This window comes from Nomascus leucogenys, chromosome X (genome assembly GCF_006542625.1).
Source record: "Nomascus leucogenys isolate Asia chromosome X, Asia_NLE_v1, whole genome shotgun sequence".
NCBI classification, from domain to species: Eukaryota; Metazoa; Chordata; class Mammalia; order Primates; family Hylobatidae; genus Nomascus; species Nomascus leucogenys.
Window position 1 is genome coordinate 39853993 of NC_044406.1, and position 15938 is coordinate 39869930.

The window sequence follows — 15938 nt, forward strand, 5'->3', positions numbered from 1 at the left end:
AACAAGAGATGTATTAATTTGCCCAAACATTCCCTGGTACCTGAGTTAGATAAATCAGAAATACTTTATTCCTATAATCTGCCAATAGGAAAGAAAATAAATTTTTGTGATGGAATCACTGCATTCTTGGTGTAGATGCCTAAAGATTCTAATGCAGCAACTACATTTATTTAAATATCAGCTTCACAAATGGCTATTGAATGGCTTGGGCCTGTTTCTTAAACTTCTCCAGAAAAAAAGTTAATTACTGACACTAAGAGTACATGGGGTTTCCTAGGCAACAATTTGTATTTTATTGATTCTTAACTATACAGAACCTCTGCATCTTTCTGGAACAAATATATGGAGTTAATTAGAGCCATTAGGCCAGGGTATTACAGCACTGAGACAGCAGAAAGTAGTTAACAGCCAATCCCTGGCCTGCAGCCAATAAAACTCATGGGATAGCAGGAATCACATAACTTGAATCTAGTAAGTTAAATTCCTCAAAACCAACCTGCTAAGAGGGCTACAATTTTACTCCCATCTTTTCCTATAGTGAAATATCTACCGTTTGTAACTTTTGTTGATAGTGGTTACTTGGCTGGTATAAATAATTGAAAAGTGAACACTAAGTGCTGGAAATGTCTTCTTAGTGGTCATTTAAATGAACCAATTGACAATTGCATTTAATACTCTCATATTAGTTAAGAGCAGAGAAGTACAGTGCAGAAGAAGCCTGGGCTCTAGTGCCAGGTTTCTTAGACTCGAATCACAGCTTCACCATTTATTATGTGCAACCTTAGGAAATGTATTTAACCTCACCGTCTCTCATATGTAAAGTGGGGATAATAACAGTACCTAACTCTTATGTTTGTTTTGGGCCTCTCAGGTGTTAATATAGGTAAGTACTTTGAAAGATGGCATACAATAAATGTTGTTTGACAGTTAACTTAAGCACTAAACTGTTACTCAATAACTTAAGGGCTTACAGGAAATTCTTGTCAAACAGCACTTGTAAACTGATGTGAAAGAAGAGCACAAAGGCTTCATTGTAAAAAACAAATAATGACATTAGAAATGTGTTCCCCCTTTAATAATGGGAGTCAGGAATCACTGCTATCATCCCTTTCATTCATTATACTGAAGGCCCTATCCAGAGGTGTGGGAGGAAGTAAGAGGAAGGAGGAAAAGGAGAAAGCAGAAGAGAGTAAGGATCAGAAATGAATAAAGAAAATAGTTAATATTTAGAGTTGATAAGATTCCCTACATAAAAAACTTATGAAAATCTTAACACTTTTTAAACTCTCAGCTGAACTTGCACTTCTGGGCAAGATGGAATAACAGGGATCATTTACCCAACTTGTTGAAAAATTAAAAAGTAAATTATTTTCAGAACAATAGATATCAGGTAACGAGGGCCAATAATCCTTGAGAAATGGTAAAGAAACAAGGTGACCCTATAAATGCCCCAGCGTACTTCCCTGAGAGAATTTCCAGATCATGCCACAGGCAAGGGTAATAACTGAGAGAGAACCTGGTAGATCCCCTGAGGTAAGGAGACAAAGCTCAGAGTCCAGTGAGAAGAAGGCAGCTAAAATCTGCAGGTAATAGTTAGCAGAACAGGGAAACAGTACAGAAAAAGAACTCCTGAGATTTGCAAAGGGTCCATTGAGTATTCAACAGAGTATACATTGCTGGGCACGGTGGCTCACGCCTGTAATCCCAGCACTTTGGGAGGCCAAGGCAGGCGGATCACAAGGTCAGGAGTTCGAGACCATCCTGACTAACACTGTGAAACCCCATCTCTACTAAAAATACAAAAAAAAATTAGCCAGGGGTAGGTGGTGCATGCCTGTAGTCCCAGCTACTTGGGAGGCTGAGGCAGGAGAATGGCATAAAACCCAGGAGGCGGAGGTTGCAGTGAGCCGAGATCGCGCCATAGCACTCCAGCCTGGGAGACAGAGGGAGACTCCGTCTCAAAAAAAAAACAGAGTATACATTAGGTATATAGAGGCAACTACCCAAGGCAGGGGAAAGAACCATTTGAAATCACTAGAAAGAACAGTTTTCATCACTTACACTGAGACAGGAACAGCACCTGTTACCAACAGCCAGCAAGGAATAATTTTTCATAGACTGAGCACCACCCTGGTTCCACCTAATCAATCTTAAAAGCAAGACATAAAAGGATCAAACTGTTTCCATGTAGTTTTATCACATTCCAGAATAAAGCTCAAGAAATTTTTAGTTGTATAAAAATATCTAGCATCCAACAAGGTAAAATCCACAAGGCTTGAATGTAAACAAACATCACCAGCAATGCAAAGAAGCTTGAAATCACAAAATAAAAAAAAATCAATAAATTGAAACCAACCAAGAATTGATGCAGATGTTAGAGTTACCAGACAAGGACATTTAAAAAGTTATGACATAATCTATTCATTTACAAAGTTAAGTAGAGGCATGGAAAACTGTAACAAACACACCCAAATTAAAATTTTAGAGATGTAAATAATAATAATATCTGAGCTTAAAAATACGCCAAATTGGATAAATGACATATTAAACTATGGAAAAGGAAAGATTAAAGAATTTGAAAAAAATAGAAATAAAAATCATCCAAAATGAAACAGAAAAGAATTTTTTTGAAGTATGAAGAATATCAGTGGACTGTTGAACAATGGCAAGCAACTTAATACACAGGTAATTAAAGTCCCCAAAGAAGATGAGAGAAGTATTAATACTTTTCAACTGGCAGATTCCCTGAGGTAAGGAGATGAAGCTCAGAGTCCCGGGAGAGGAAGGCAGCTAAAATTCTTAGGCACTGCTTCTTCAAATGTTACTATTAATTGTGGGTTTTGCCATTATTTTAGCGATAATTTTAACCTCCAAATCAAAAAATATCAACAAATTTGGTGCAAAAGAAACATGAAGGAAACTACAAGGCTCATCACAATCAATCTGATTAAGAGATTTTTTTTAAAACTCTGGAAACAATCCAGGAAAAAAAAAAAGACACATTCATAACAAAGGAACAAAGAAACTAAATCAGTAGTACAGACAATTCCCAAATTATGATGGTTCAACTTATGATTTTTCAACTTTACGATGGCGCAAAAGCAATATACATTCCATAAAAAATATACTTTGAGTACCAATACAACCATTCTGCTTTTCACTTTCAGCACAGTATTCAATAAATTACATGAGATATTCAACACTTTATTGTAAAAGAAGCTCCGTGTTAGATGATTTTGCCGAACTGTAGGCTAATATTAAGTGTTCTAAGCATGTTTAAGGTAGGCTAAGCTAAGCTACAATGTTTGCTAGGATAAGTGTATTAAATGTACTTTCAACTTACAGTATTTTCAACTTAAACAGCTTTATCAGGATTTAATCCCATTGTAAATCAAGGAGCATCCGTAAAACCCTCCCGCAAGGAAATTTTAAAGAGTCAGACGACTTCACTAGCAAATTCGACCAACATTTAAAAAAGAAATAATACCAGTTCTACACAAACTTTTCCAGAAAATTCAAGAATAGCAAATACTTCCTAACTCACTCTATGAGGCCAGCATGATCCTGATACGAAAACCAGACAGACATTACAAGAAAAGAAATAATTTACACAACAAAAAATAAATAGATCAAAGTCCTAAATGGGAAAAATCAACTTTAAAGGTTTTAGAACATTTAGAAGAGCATTTTTATAGTCTCCAAATCAGAGAAATATTTCTTAAAGATACAAAGATCAATCATAAATAAAAAGACTGGTAGATTTGATCAAAATTTATATCAAAATTCATCACCTCTCTACTACAAAAGAAACCATTAAGGTAAAAAGACTAACTACGGACTGAGAGCAGATATTTGCAACACTAACAAGGAATCCATATCCAGAATATAAATGTAGCTTCTACAAATCAATAAGAAAAAACAAAAAGTATCCATAGAACCATTGTTTTCAACTATAAAAAAGGAAACAACCTAATATCCATTAACAAAAGAACACTGAAATAATTTTTTGAATACTCCACAAGGACAGGATGGACTCCAGTTCAAAATTTGGTTTGAATGTCAACAGCAATGATACCAAACAAACACACACCAACATTCATAAAAAAGCTGATTACTCACATAATGAGGCTTTCTGCAGAGAGCAGGGGTGGCTCTCAGACACATCCAAAAATGGCTTGATAGAGCAAGGACAGAAGATTGGCTTGGGTTTTTATGGTGGTTGGGGGTGGGGCTGGGATGAGGATTCTCACCTCTGGTTTGAACTTTACACTGGTGGTAAAGAACACAGCATCATGGCTTTCTTATCCTGCCCAGATGTGGGACAGAGGGAGAAGAGGGAGAGATAAGACTTCAAAGCTGTCAGCAGTCAAACATTAAAAAATGGAGTGAGACTTTTAATTATGATTTTATACGGGATTATAAATAGATGCATGAGTTTTACATTCATTAATGAGTCTTACAAATACCATGATGAACAATAAAAAAGCAAGTTTGTAGAAGAATGCATACATTTCTACCACATAAATGATGTTCAAAAAGGCAAAATAATTTCATATTTCAACTGATATTTATATAAGTAGGAAAATCAAAAGAAATGCAGAGGAATGATAAATACTGAATTGAAGATAATGGCAACATGTAGAGGAAAAGGAGTAGGATGTGATTAGGGGTTCATACAGGGGGCTTCAATTGCATTGCGATTTTCTAAATGTATTGAGTTAGGCAATAAATGCAAAAGTGTTCATTGTTTTATTATTTACACTTTTCTGCATATTTTAATATTTTGTAATTTTATAAAGTGGAAGTCAGCTTTTAACACATATAGTGCCCCTAGTTAAATATCTTTAAACATCCTGACGATGGTAATGTCTGAAATCAAATAAATCTTAAATTACTTGGTGTTCTCCAGCTTCTGACAACCACAGAGAAAAAGTAGACACTTTACTAATATGAGTAACACTAACAAATGAAATGTAATAAAACAAGTTTTCTCCTATATAGATTAAGAATCTTCAAACATAATTTAGTTACAAGTATTGAATTATTCAGATAAAAGTTACAAAGTGGTTAGCACAAAAAGTAATGACAGATGAAACCCTGTAGTACTTAATGTAAAAAAAATTGATTCAGCAACAGCACACTTACTAAGATTTTTTAAGAAATTAAAGGTACCTCACATTTGAGAAATATAGAAAAAAGCTAAATGTATGTGTGTGGGGTGGGAGAGACTGGTTGACTGATTTAGGGTATCAGAGCACAATTCCACTATCTTATTCTTGTAGAAAAAAAAAACTAAATAAAGTAATTTCTACCACTTTTTACCTCCTGAAATCTAACCACAATATAACGCTTTAGTTTAATAAACATTTCAAAGGATTCACATATGGGATTTGTCAACTCAAACTTTTATTCTTCTTCTACTTTCTTACTAACTTTCATGAATTAAATGTAGCCCCAAACTGCCATTTATAAGAAAATTGCATTACAAAACAGTTTTCCATTTAAAAAAAGAAAATGCCATAAATGGTAGTTAGGTACTTACATTGGACTACGTAAGATTGCTTGACCTATGTTGGTGCTGAAATTTTCCAATACTGTTATAGATAAAGACCACTAATAAAACAATGTGCTTTTATGAGAAATTAATAAAAGGGGGCTAACACTGAGATGCTAAGAACCTATCTTCCAGTGCTATATCCCTGGTAGTACTGCTGATTCTCCTACCTATCTCCTTGATATCCCATTTGGCTCCCAGTATGAGTAGAACTTCCTAGTAATTCCTGAAGAGTGAAGGTGGGGAGGTATGCAGAAGTAGGGCTGCAGAGGTTTTGGCAGGTGAGGAAAAGAAGAGGTAAGAAGACACACTAAGGCTCCTGAGTAGCAGGGTCAAGACCAAGTTTCCAATCTTTCTTGTCTACCTTTTCCCTTCTCTCTCCCCTCCATGGAGCTTGGATGGGAAAAAAGAAGTAGAGTCAAAAAGATAAATATCACATGTTTTCACTCATATGTGGAAGCTAAAAAAAAAAAAAAACTGAACTCATGGAGAGAGTAGAATGATGGTTACCAGAGGCTAAGAGTAGCAGAGAGGGAGAGATAAAGTGGGAGTGGTTAATGGATACAAAAATACAGTCAGATAGAATGAATAAGATCTAGTATTCAGTAGCACAATAGGGTGACTATAGTTAACAATAATTTATCGCATATTTAAAAATAACTAAAGGAGATCCAGCGCAGTGGCTGGCTCACACCTGTAATCCCAGGACTTTGGGAGGCCAAGGTGGGTGGATCCCTTGAGCATAGGAGTTGGAGACCAGCCTGGGCAACACGGTGAAACCCCATCCTTACTAAAAGTACAAAAATTAGCCAGGTGTGGTGGTGTGCGCCTATAGTCCCAGCTACTCAGGAGGCTGAGGTGGGAGGAACCTGAGCCCGGAAGGCAGAGCTGCAGTGAACCGAGATCACACCACTGCACTCCAGCCTGGGTGACAGAGTGAGATCTTCTTTCAAAAAATTAAGAATAATAAAATAAAAATAAAATAACTAACAGAGTGGAATTGGAATGTTCCTAACACAAATGATAAACACTAACTTCATCATTACATATTATATGCTTGTATCAAAACATCCCATGTATGCCTTAAATATACACAACTATTATATGGCCATAATAATTAGAAATAAAAATAATTCTTTAAAAAGGAAAGAGTGCCTGTTTAGCCTGCAAAGTGGGAGAAGATGAAAAGGAAGTTACCCATAGAGCACAGTGAGGATGTCCATTTATCTTTTGGAAACTCTGTATTGGGAAAATTTAAAGATTCATAATACATTGCTTCCAATGCCCAAACAAAATTGGGAACTCACTAATTCCTGAAATTTTCTTAATCATTAAAATTATTATTTATTTATTTATTTATAATTTAATTTAATTTTTGAGGCAGCAACTCACTCTTTTGCCCAGGCTGGAGTCCAGTGGTGAGATCACAGCTCACTGCAGCCTTGACTTCCTCGGCTCAAGTGATCCTCCCACCTCAGCCTCCTGACTAGCTAGGACCACAGGTGCACACCACCATGCCTGGCTAATTCTTTTATTTTTTTTGTAGAGATGGGGTCTCCCTGTGTTGCCCAGGCTGGTCTTGAACTCCTGGGCTCAGGTAATCCACCTGCCTTGGCCTCCCCAAGTGCTGGGATTATAGGCTTAAGCCACTGCCTCCAGCCTAAAATGTTTATGTTTAAATACATTTATTGCCAGTATTTTTTGCAAGAGCTATGTCAGAAAACACTGTACTTGCATCTCAGTGTAACTTTGTTAGGAATATTTTGTTACTTTTTTAAGTCAAGACTGGGAATAACAGTTGCTTGATATGTAGTTATCATATATAAAACACAAAGAAGGCCGGGTGCAGTGGCTCATGCCTGTAATCCCAGCACTTTGGGAGGCCAAGGCAGGTGGATCATAAGCTCAAGAGATCAAGACCCTGGCCAACATGGTGAAACCTCCTCTCTACTAAAAATACAAAAATTAGCTGGGTGTGGTGGCGGGCGCCTGTAGTCCCAGCTACTTGGGAAGCTGAGGCAGGAGAATCGCTTGAACCAGGGAAGCAGAGGTTGTAGTGAGCCGAGATCGTGCCACTGCACTCCAGCCTGGTGACAGAGTGAGACTCTGTCTCAATAAATCAATAAATAAATAAAACACAAAGGAGACAGCATATAAAACATTATTACAAATAGCTGTATCAGTTAAGAAATACATTTTTTGCCTTAGGTGACGGATATAGATCAGTGGGGGAAAATGGCTGTGCTTCACTCCTCACAAGCTGGGTCCTGGTACTTTAATCATCTCTCCTCACACCTGCACTTTGAACCACTCCCTCTCCCTAGGCTCCTTCCCACCAGTAGTTAAATCTGTTTGAGTTTTTACCACCTTGAAAGTAATTTCTTCTCCAGATTTCTGCATCTTTCTCCAGGTACTACCTTTTTTTTTTTTTTTCCTCTTTCCTCATCTCCTATAAACTTTAATTGGTATTGGTGTTATTTTGGAAATATCTCAAAAATATAGAATAATATAGAATATCCACCCAGAATTAACAATTGCTAACATTTTTAAAAATGTAGTCACACTTGCTTTATCTATTTTATGAAATAAACTAATCATTCTAGATAAAGATGAAGTACTCTTTAAACCCACCCCTAGCCATTATCCTTTCCTCTCCCCAGAGGCAACCAAATTTGATATGGTGTGCATCATTTCAATTCCTTCTTTATACATACATTTTCAAACACATCTGTATCTATGAGCAATATATAGTATTTTTGTATGTTTTAAATTTATATAAATGGTATCATATTATGTGATTGTTCTGTAACTCACTTTTCTCAATCAGCATTATGTTTTTAAGATGACACTGATACATACTGATGTGATTTCTTCATTTTCACTGCCATATTAAATTGCACTGTATGAATAGATGATGACTGATGAGTTATTGATCACTCCCCTATTAATTTGGAACAGTTGGAGAATTTAGTTTATTTCCAGTTTTTCACAATATCACGTAATACCGCAATGTTTTCTTCCATGTCTCCTAGAATTGGAAATGTTGCGACAGAGGGAAATGCCCATCTACAATTTTACTAGATCCTTCACAATTAATTTCATTCGAATGTGATTGTATTTCTTTCCACCCACATCAGCCATATATGAAGACTACTGTTTCCCTACAACCATGCCCGTACCAGGTATTGTCAAACAATAAAATTTTTACCTGATATGTTAAAAGTGACATTTCATTATTTTGATTTTCAGTCCCTTGTTATTAGTGCAACTGACCACATTTTAATGTATTTATTGGACTTCTGTATTTCCTTTTTTATAAATTACCTGTTCATAACTTTGCCCATTTTTCAGATTGGATGGCTTATCATTGATTTATAGGCATTCTTTATACATTCTGTTTCAACAACCCTTCCCTTCCCTGAGATAATAAAAATAGTCCCCTAATTTTTTTATTAAAAAAATTAAAGTTTTGCTTTTCATAAATGGGTTTATAATCTATAAAAAATTAATGTTTTGTTTTTGGTGTTGGTATTTTATTTTATTTTTTTCTATATGGATAATCAATTGTCCCATCACCATTTATTGAATGATATATTCTGCTCTATTAATTTATGTTGACACCTCTTTCATTTACTAATTTCACACACACACACACACACACACACACACACTGGTCTATTTCTGTTTTCTCTATTCTTTTCCATTTGTCAATTCCCATATCTAGCCCATATCTACCTGAGCTCCTCACCACATTTGACACTATTTGAATACTTATTTTTCCTTGAAACGTATTCTTCCCTTTGTTTCAGTTATACTTTTGCTGTCTTCAATTTTTCTCTGACTTTTCTTTCTCTGTCTTTGGGCCTCTCTTCCTCTGCTTAATACCTAACTGTTTGTATCCCCAAAATTTCATCCTCAACTCTCCTTCCTTCTCTTTCTACATATTCTCTTTGGACCTGTGCTGCCCAATGCAATAGCCACAAACCACACTGGGTTACTGATCACGTGAAATGCAATAGTTCCAAGTGAGATGTGATACAAGTAGAAAAAATCCATATGATATTTAGAAGAGTTTTTTTTTAACGTAGAATAGCTCTTAAGTATTTTTATACAGATTACATGTTAAAATGTTATTTTTGATGTTTGGGTTTAATAAAATACTTTATTAAAATTAATTTCACCTGTTTTCTTTTTACTGTTTTGGTAACAGATCTACAAGAAAAATTTAAAAATACATACGTGAGCACCTCTAATTGTAGCTCCAAATTGTAAAGAACTGGGAAGATGTCACTCCTGCCCTTACAAGACAGAAAAGCTAGACAAAATGAAAATCAATAACTTTTTAAAAATCATCAGAGAACTGAGGCCACATGAGAAATCACCACTTGAACATTTGGAGAGACAGGAAGTTCTAGCACTTATGATTTGTTTACATGGTAGAGAAACTGCTGGATACCATAAGCTGACATGTCCTGCAAGAAATGTCAAAAGAAGTTCCCCAGGCACACAAAAAAAAAAATGTTAGAAACTTGAATCTTAATAAAGTCAGAGAAAAATAAATATAAGTAATATAAAACTTTTTATTTTTCTTAATCAATCTAGGAGGTAATTGTGTATAAAGTAAAAACACTACAATGTATGAAATGACTGTAGCATAGAAGTAAGTGAAAGGGGTGACAGCAATGTCAAAAAGAAAGCAAGGGAGAAACGGGGGATAACTCTTATAAGGTACCTACACTACACAGGAAGTAATACAATAGTATTTGAAAGACTTAGATTAAAAATGTGTACTGTGAAAACTAGGGTAGCTACTAAAAAGTTAAGAAAAACAAGTATAAATGATATGCAAAGAGAGGTGATAAAATGCTCAATTAAAGCCATATAAACACAATTCCAATCAAAATTTTAGCAAGCATTTTGTAGACATAGCCAAACTGAATCTAAAAAATATACATGAAAAGGCAAATGACCTAACAGCTATCACAACTCTGAAAAAGGAAAACCAAGTTAGAGAACTCATGTTATCTGATTTCAAGACGCAGCATAAGTCTATAGTAATCAAGGTGCCATAGTATTAGCAAAAGAATTGACACATAGATCAACAGAACAGAATAGGAAGGCCATAAATAGATCCATACAAATACAATCACAGATTTTTTTTGATACTGCAAAACCATTTATTATTGCCTGAGGATTGGGGCAAGGTGTGGGAGAGAGAAGCATTTTTTTTTCAGTTGACTTTTAAAAAATTGACTTTATTTTTTAAATAAGCTTTAGGTTCACATAAAAACTGAGTCCAAGGTAGAGATTGTTCACATACTGTCTGCCCCCATATATGCACAACCACCCTCACTATGAAAATCTCCCACCAGAAGGGTATGTATATTTGTTATAATTGATGAACCTATATTGACATATCATTCTCACCTACAGTTCATAGTTTACATTGGGGTTTACTCTCGGTGTTGCACATTCTATAGGTTTTCACAAATGTATAAACACATGTATCCACTGTTATAGTACCATACAGAGTAGATTCACTGCCCTAAAGATCCCATGTGCTCCGTCTATTCATCCGTTCCCAACCCCCAAACCCTGGAAGCCACTGATCTTTTTTTACTGTCTCCATAGTTTTGCATTTTCCAGAATGTCAAATACTTGGAATCATACAGTATGTAGCCTTTTCTTTCTTTTTTTTTTTTTCTTTGTTTTTTTGAGACAGGGACTCGCTGTTGTCCAGGCTGGGGTGCTGTGCAATCTCAGCTCACTGCAACCTCTGCCTCCCAGGCTACAGCCATCCTCCCACCTCAGCCTCCGAGTAGCTGGGATATGCAGCCTTTTCAGATTGGCTTATTTTAAAACTCAGTAATATGCACATATGATTCCATCATATCTTTTCATGGCTTGAAAAGGCTTTTCATAGCCCTTTTTTGGCACTAAACTCCATCGTCTGGACGCACTACAATTTATCCATTCACCTACTAAAGGACATCTTGATTGTTTCTAAATTTTGGCAATTAGGAATAAAGCTACTATAAACATTTATGTGCAGAGCTTTGTGTAGACATAAGTTTTCAACCCATTTGAGTAAATACCAAGGAACGCAATTGCTGGATCATATGGTAAGAGTACATTTAGTTTTGTAAGAAACTGTCTAACTGTTTTCCAAAGTGGCTATACCATTTTGTATTCCCACCAAGAAAGAATGAGAGCTCCTGTTGCTTCATCTTTCCACCAGTATTTGATGTTGTTAGTGTTTTGGATTTGGAACATTCTAATAAATGTGTAGTGGTATCTTTTTTAACTTACAATTTCCTAATAACATATGCTGTTGAGCATCTTTGCACATGCTTATATATCATCTTTATATTTTCTTTGGTGAGGTGTCTTTGTTCAGGTCTTTTGCCTATTTTTTAATCAGGTTATTTCATTTAGTCAACTGATTTTTTTTACATAAGCATAAAGGTAATTCAATGGAGAAGGACAATTTTTGCCAAAAAAAAATGGTGCTGAAACAACTGGAATTCATGTGCAAAATAAAATTATGACACAAACCTCACACTTCACATGAAAATTAATTCAAAATGGATCACAAATCTAAATATAAAACAGAAAATTATAAAACTTCTAGAAGAAAACAGAAAACTTGCATGACCTTAGGCTTTAGCAATGAGGTTTTAGATACAACATCAAAAGTATGGGAATTCTAGAATGGCTATGTGAGGGGCTCAGTGAAATCTCCTCCCCAAAGAGACATCTAATAAAACTGGTCAAAACAAGCAAAGCCAATCACCTAAAGTCTCTGGGGATTGATCAACGGCAACAAAATCTACAGAACTAAGTAAGAACAAGGAGAGTCTGTGGCATTTCAGCTGGGGGCTGCTCATTTCTCCCTACGTTTCTGTGTTGTCAAAGAACTACATTAGCTGGCTCAGCTGTTGAGCACTGGCATCAACTCCCAAAGCTTCAGTTCTAAAGAACTGTCATTATTTGTCCTGTTTGTTGGTTCCCCGGAAGACGCTACTGAAAAAGGTTATGTTTGATTCAGTGCAAAACCCATACTAAATGCCCCTCCACAAATGATAACACTTGGAGCAAACAATAAACTAAATAAAAAGAATGAAAGGAAAAGCTGAGGAATAAGCTATCAATAGGGGATTTGAAGAGTTCTGATATTTTCTAGGGAATATAGAAGACCATCTGCATGTATAGGGCTGTGTGCATGCTCAGGAAACACCTGAGAAGGCCGTAAACTCTCACTTCTAATTGACTTTTCCGCGCTTTGCAATCGGGAAGTGAAGGCTAATGTACGGTTGTAAACTGCCTGGCTAAGTGTTGCATGCCCCAAGATGTATACAGATCCCTTTGTTAAAGATGATGCAATTTATTGGTCCCAGGCATTTAAGGAAATCTTTATCCAATGATGGCTAAGCTACTGAGTAGATACTTGAGTGGTTACACATACAATAAATACACTTTGTTCTTGGCTTCTTCAGCCCTTCTCCTCTAGGAAGTCAACCTCTTTTGCTCTCAGCTCATTTGAAAAAGTATTCTATTTTGTGGAATAGTGTTGCCTGATTCTAGAATCACAAATATGGCCAAGTGAGATCTTTAAACTAAATTTGTTGTAATTTTGTCTTTTGACACACTGTTGCCCTTTAGAGCTCTCTCTGACCCAGAGACTCCCCACTGTGCTGCTGAGTAGCCATCACTTAAACATGTAAGTCAAGTCCCCTCTACAATCTCCCTCTCTGGAAATTCCATGGTCTCTTCCCCTTCAGAGTAGCAACTCCCAAGCCATGGCCTCTGGACAGGCTCCTACTGTGAGAGACTTCCCCAACATGCAAGCCTGTCAACACATCTCCCAATAAAGCTTGCGTGTGATACTGCCACCTCATAGTCATATGTCTTTCTTTGATAAGCCCCTAAATCCCTCAAGCCCCCTACAAATATAAAGTAACAGACATGAAAAATTCATTAGAGGGGCTCAAGAGCGGATTTACACTGATAGAAAAATATAATCAGCAAGGTTGAAGATAGTCCAATTCGGATTATCCAGTCTGAGGAACAGAAATTTTACACACACACACACACACACAGAGGTTTCTGAGACTGTGTGTGTGTATATATATATATACACACATATACATATATACACATATATATACATATATATATACATATACATACAGACACACACACACAGAGAGACAATATAAACACAGCCTCAGAAACTTGTAAGAAATCATCCAGCAACCAAAATACATATAATGGGAATCAGAGAAGAAAACAGAAAAGAGGAAGAAGATATTTGAACAAATTACAGCTGAAAGCATTACAAATTTGATGAAAAAATGTTTACATACACATTCTAAAAAGCAAACAAACACCAAGTAGGAAAAATGAGAAGTATACACACATAGGCACATCATAATAAAAATATCGAAAGCCAAAAACAAGGAGAAAATCCCAAAGAGCAACATGAGAAAAACAACTCTTCACAAACAAGAAAACAGAAGTTTAACAGTTGGCTTCTCCTCAGAAGCCATGGCCAAAAAGCAGTGGGAAGACATACTCAAGTTACAGAAAGAAAAAAAACTGCAATCAAGAATTCTATATCTAATAAAGGAAGTAAAACTATCCTTCAAAAGTGAAGGAGAAAATGGGACATTATCAGATAAACAAAACTGAAAGAGATACCAAGTAGCTGGCAGATGCCCTATGAGCAATGCTAAAGGAAGTCCTTCAGTCTGAAAGGAAAGGACACTAGATAGTAACGTGAAATCACAAGGTGAAATAATGTACACTGGTAAAGGTAACTACATAGGTAAATATTAAAAACAGTATAAATATAGTTGTTGCATTTTTAAAATTTGCAATTCCTGTGTTTTCCAGTCTGACTTAGAACATGACTACCACAATAATTATAAATCTATGTTGATGGACACACAGTGCAAAAAGACATAATTTGTGACACTAACAACATAAAGAAGGTTATAGTGCTATTAAAGAAGCAAAACTTTTGTATTCTACGACAGTAAGTTCATATAAATCTGACCTAGATTCTCATCAGTTAAGATGTTAATGGTAATCTCCAAAGAATGAACTAAAAAAAAAATACCAAAACGTATAGCAAAAGAAACAACAAGGGAATTGAAATGGCACAGTGGAAAATATTTAATACAAATGAAAGCAGTAATGTAAGAACAGAAAAACAAAAGTGACATAAGACATAGGGAGGACAGATAACAAAACACACATGTGAATTCTACCTGAAGAGTAACTGCACTGAATGTGAATGGATTGAACTCTCCAATAAAGACAGAGACTAGTTAAATCGACAAAAAAGGTATGGCCCAACTATACGTTACCTTCAAGAGAATGATTTTAGATTCAAAGTCCACAAATAAGTTTAAAGTAAAGGAATGGAAAAAGATATACCATATAAATATTACCCAAAAAAGAGTAGGAGTGGCTATACTAATAGCAGACAAAATAGACTTTAAAACAAACATTGGTAAAACAGACAAAGAATAATATTTTGCAATCTTTAAGCTGCCAATCCATCACAAAAATATAACTATGATAAACTTACATTCATCTACCAACAGATTCCAAAAACTGACAGAACTGAAGAAAGAAATGAACAATTCAATAACATATTCTGGCTGCCTCAATATCTCACTTTCAATAATAGATAAAAACAGACAGGAGATCAACAAGGAAAAAGAAGACTGCACCTAATAGACACTATAGAACACTCAACCCAGTAACAGATGAATACACATTCTTCTCAAGTGCATATTAAATATTCTCATGGAAGATAGACCATATGTTAGATCATAAAACAAGTCTCCATAAAACGGACTGAAATAATAAAAAGTATCTTCACCAACCACAATGGAATTAAATTAGAAATCAGTAACAGAAAGATATTTTGTAAAGTAATTCAAAAGTAGAAATTAAACAATACACCTCTAAATAAGCCAAAGGTCAAATAAGAAACTACACAGGAAATGACAGAGTTCTTTGAGATTAATGAAAACTTAAACACAACCTACCAAAACATATGAGGTGCAGTGAAAGCAGTAATCTTTATTGATGAAAATTTATAGTTGTAATAACCATATTACAATATCCCTTATGAATATAAACACAATAATCCTCAACAAAATACTAGCAAACCAAATTCAGACACGTATAAAAAGAACTCCACACCATGACTGAGATCTATTCTAGAAATAAAAAGCGGATAAATATATGAAAAACAAGAAAGATCTAAAACAATGACCCTAGCTTTTCATCTTTATTAACTATAAAAAGAAAACTAAACCCAAAGCAAACAGAAGGAAGGAAGGAAATAATACAAAGACTAAGGAGTAAA

General features: G+C 35.4%; 1 protein-coding gene across 1 annotated transcript in view; it reads right to left on the reverse strand.

Moving 5' to 3' along the window:
- Nucleotides 1-15938, reverse strand: part of MAGED1 (MAGE family member D1) — a 99467-nt gene that overhangs the window by 63560 nt on the left and 19969 nt on the right. The gene's annotated exons all lie outside the window — the stretch shown is intronic.